The sequence below is a fragment of the Neovison vison genome, chromosome 1, assembly GCF_020171115.1.
Source record: "Neovison vison isolate M4711 chromosome 1, ASM_NN_V1, whole genome shotgun sequence".
Lineage (NCBI taxonomy): Eukaryota > Metazoa > Chordata > Mammalia > Carnivora > Mustelidae > Neogale > Neogale vison.
In genome coordinates this window covers 104851467-104856452 of record NC_058091.1, presented here as the reverse complement: position 1 = coordinate 104856452, position 4986 = coordinate 104851467, and the positions used below count along the sequence as shown (strand labels likewise).

General features: G+C 33.3%; 1 pseudogene; it reads right to left on the bottom strand.

The window, feature by feature from the left end:
* Positions 1 to 427: 427 nt before the first annotated feature.
* Positions 428 to 877, bottom strand: LOC122899742 (annotated as a pseudogene).
* Positions 878 to 4986: the final 4109 nt, after the last annotated feature.

Genomic DNA, 4986 nt, shown 5'->3' with positions numbered 1-4986 from the left:
GTTTTTAAAATGTAGTGCCCTATGAGCAGAGGAGGTAGATGATTGAGGGTATTGGAATCAATAAGAATGAGTATAATATTATACTAATTATATTTTACAAATCATTAGTTTAAGCTCTATATTCTCTCTCAGCTTATGTTAATTAATCATCTTCCTATTGTTTTTTTAAGTTTTCAGTAATAGGTATTGAATTTCATGGAATGTCTTTTCAGCTTATCCTTATGTTTATTAGAAAATGATATATTGTGGTGAATTATTAATACTTTTTCTGATTAAATATATTAACAATTACTACTAATATTACTCCTCCTCCTACTACTACTACTAGCTAGCAAATATTGAACTCTTGCAATTTTCTTTCTTTTTTTTTTTTTTTTTTACTCAGGCTTATGAAAATTTATTATTATCACTTTTTTGCTGTCAAATTTTATGATCTTGGTCTTTCCTTCTTGCCTTTGTATAAGGCCAAAAGAGAGACATTGGCTACTTTTGATAACCTTAAAACAAACTCCAGGAATGTCACCGACAGCATAACCTTTGTGACCAAATCCAGCAACCAGAACCTCATCATTTTCCTCATAAAAATCAAACAACCATCCTTGGGTACAAAGGCTGTGATTTTTTTGCCATTCTTGATCAGCTGGACCCTGACACACTTCCTGATGGCAGAATTTGGCTGCTTGGCTTCAACCCCTACTTCTTCCAGCACAATTCCTTTTGCCTGGGACGTGCCTCCAAAAGGGTTGGCCTTTAGGGCTGTGCCCACATGGGCTTTCTTGTATGGTTTATCATGCCACTTCTGATCTCATCGGTGGCTGTGGAGCTTCCTGACAGTACGGAGACTGCGACACTTGCCCATCCTGCCGGCCCCACGGGCCTGAGCAAAAGAGTGAACTCTTGCAATTTTCCAGACACTATCTTAAGTGTTTTACAGCATTAATCAACCTAAATCTTCCCAGCACTTGTTTGAGATACATAACACTAGCCCTATATTATGATAAAGAAAGGGAGTCATGTCAAGTTCACCAACTTGACAGAATTAAAGGTCCAGTAAGTGGCTGAATTAGTCTTCAAATCTTCCCTTAAACATAGATTTATATTCTGTTTTATTAAATTACCTTGCATTCCTGAGAACTAATCTCACCTATGACTAAAAACTATTTTAATATACTGGTGAGCATATTTGCTTATATTTAACTTATGATTTTTACATTTTTATCTATAATTGGAATTGGAATGTTAAAAAAATAAAGTTTTGGTTCACTTATATTAGCTTCTTAAAATGATGGCAATAACTACTTTCTTACTCTGAAACATATGTTATAGACTAAGACTAAGTCTGTACCAATAAATTTGAATTTGAATTCAACTATATGACACTCTTAGATTGGAGATTTCAAGAGGTAATTTTCATTGTCTTACCTGATCATAATCTATTCAGACTGTAAAGTTTTCTTATGCCACATTTGGTAAAATATATTTTCCCATAGAATTATTCTAAACCTATATTCTTTTAACTAAAAAGAGAAGAATTTGTTTGTCAGTAATATAGAAACTTTTCTTTTAAAAAATAATTTTTACCTAACTTGTAATTTGACATTTGCTTATTTAAATGGATATCCAGAGTGAGACTAGCATGTTCTTCTTTAAGAAAGCTTTCATTTGCCTTCATGGAGTAAAAATAATTAGTTTATACACAGAAGCCTCCCAGAATATCTGCTTTTTGTGTTCTTTATTAACACATAAAGAAATATTATTATCAGTCTACTGTATTAAAATTTTAACTTTAAAACTGTATATGTGAAACAAATTTAGTTTTAAATTAAAAATTGCTTTTTATTGAGTTTTTGAAATGAGTTTTTTGAATTTTTATTTTTATATTTACAATTATACAATTATACATTTCTTGGCACTAGAAGGAAAATATTTTCAAATGTCAGACAATTACAAAAAAAGTTTAAAACATCTGTTGACCTTAAATTGCCATCATACTTAAAAGAAATGCTCATGTACACTAATTTCATTTTTATAGAAGTCTTTTAAAATTTCTTTCTTTTCCCAAAACATTAAAATACACTAAAAATAGTAGTGGCTCTATTTACTTGAAAAAGTATTATAATTTCTGTTTTGATCGTAATGAGTTCCTGTAAGGTATACTTTTTTAAGAAAGAAATACCTGATTCATCAGGTATCACATCTGTCAGCACCTTCATCTTTGACTTCCAGCCTCTAGAACTGAGAAACAAATGCTTGCTGTTGGGGGGAGGGTTATTAATAAGATACATTAGTAGAAAAAGTGGAAAAGTTAGAGAAAAGTCTACATTAAGAAAAAGATATAATGAGGACTATATTTTTAATGTAAAATTTCATCAAACAGTAATGTAACTTCAAATATACAAAAAGAAAATCTCTACCTGAAAGTTTGGGGGCAAGACTGGACAAATCAGGGGTTAAACTTGGGAGAGGGCTGGGGATGCTAACTTCTGGAAATGTGGCAATCCCAAGGTGGGAAGCCATTGACCTGCCTTATTTAACACCAGAGGGAGCCAAGACAGGAACTCATAAAGTGATTTGGACACAGCACAGAGGACTGCAGATGAAAAGTGTCTTTCTGTCACTGAAAGTGTATATAGTTTCCTGATTTAACAGAGAGGATAGACTAGGAGCAGGGTGGCCTGATGGGAGCCCAAAGTAAGTTAGGAAACATCACTGAGAAGGAAAAGTACTGAATGAGGAGGAGGAGTAAAGTGTTGTTCTTTTTTTTTTTTTTTTAAGCTTTTATTTATTTATTCGTCAGAGAGAGTGAGCACAGGCAGACAGAGAGGCAGGCACAGGCAGAGGGAGAAGCAGGCTCCCCGCTGAGCAAGGAGCCCAACGCAGGATTCGATCCCAGGACGCTGGGATCATGACCTGAGCCGAAGGCAGCTGCTTAACCAACTGAGCCACCCAGGCGTCCCTAACGTGTTGTTCTAATTGTTCAGCAATCAGCTGGAAAGTCTTCATTTAAAGTTAGAACTGATTGGGTAGTCAATATCCAATGTTCAAATACGCCAACTGAGTGAAAACTGAAGATCACTTATAAAGATACATTTATTTGTGTATCTGTATATTAAATTATGTTTATTACTCTCACAAACCATTAGCAGTAATATAAGTTCATGAGCAGTGAAGCTTGTCTTATTGACTTAGAAATTTAGCATATACATAATGAGAGCCTTTACTTAAATATGGTTTTATGCAGACACACACACACATTTACACACTTGTATATGTATATTGCTTTCACAAGGAGGTGAACTCCTTGAGGTAAGAAATCACTAATTTCTCTTTTGTATCTATTATCACTTAATGTATATCCTTTCATATAATGAGTTCATGATGACTGTAAGCATGATATAGTTTGTTTTTATATAACCTCCTTACATTTGATTCTAGTATTTAGTACAAGCAATTTGCATGATGGTTTATACTATGTAGATAGTAAAATCACTGAACTCCAGGACACTGAATAACTGTTATACTAAAGAAAAGCAGGGTAGTATAAAAAGAAGGAATCTAGGGGAAAGAACTATTCATATCGCTAAGTTATTATTTTTTCTATAAAAATATATTCGAGTCTTTTCCTTAGTGGATACATTGTAATTTCTCCTGGCTAGAATTGGCAGTGCCCTTTTATTTACTCCTCTTACTTCTCATTTAAATATCACGCACTAGACTATCATTCTTGATTTTACTACTTTTTACTGCCTATGGGCTTTTCTTTCAACTCATTTAAAAGGCATTATGCTTTGATAATGGACTGTCTGAAGATGGAACTAAATTATAATTTTTTTAACTTCAATTTAATCAATGCCAGAGGCGACCAAGAGATATAGGGTTTCTCATGAAAAGTTCTACTCTCATTGAACTCTTTATATATTGTTCTGTATTGGAAGAATTTCAGAGTCTATATACATAAGTATGTGTGGACAAATATGTAAATATATTTGCAAAAGTAATTCTCGTCATTATAATTAATTAGCATTAAGACAATATCTTTGAATTTGTTTGGCTTTATTTATAGGATGAACATACAAGAAAGAAGCAATATTTAACAGTAAGAACACAGACCTCGGGATGTGGTAGATTAGCTTCAAATTCTTGTTCTGCTTTATTCTAGCTTGTAACCCTGGTGACATTTTTTTAACTTCTCTAAGTTACCCATCTGGAAAATGATGATGACAAGCCCTACAACTGAAGTTTGAATTAGATAACATTGTAAATCACTAGCCTTCAAAAACAATAGTATTCCCCTTAGAGAAAAAGAGAGAAGCTGATGCTTTAAATAGAGGTCCTGTTTGGGTGCTTTTTCCCTCTAGAATACGAAACAACCACAAGAAAATGGCATGTTTGCACAGCAACTTCATCTACTTATGAGTAATATAAAGGGGAAAAGAAAAAAAAAAAGAAACAACTCAGGTTCAGTGAGAATTCCTAAACCCACTATAGGGTTATAGATCTTCTGATGACATTATAATTAACTATGAATTTTATAATGAATTTAACAATTACAGTCATTTCTGAAAGTATATATCCATTGCTTGATAGATTTAGCACAGATTTTAAACAAATATGATAGGGGGATTTAGTATTTCTGAGATGCATCCAAAGTGAAGTCTTTATTTTTCCTCAAATATTGCCTCTTCAGTTTATCCCCAATTCAGTAATGATGACACCTTCTTCCAAATTGTTGTTCAAGCCACTTATCTTGGATTAATTTTTGACATTTCTATTTCCCTCACCCTGCCATGTCCAATCTATTGTTAAGTCCTTTGGTCTCTCCCTTTAAAATAGAGCTTGAATGTGTCTTTTTCTCTCCATAGCCACTGTCTCTCTATGCTGCCTCTCATTTGATCTATTACATCAGCATCCTGTATTAGGTATTGGCTGCAATAATAGAAACCCCCAAAGTAACCATTGCTTTTAAAAGTTTGTTGTTTCCTTCCT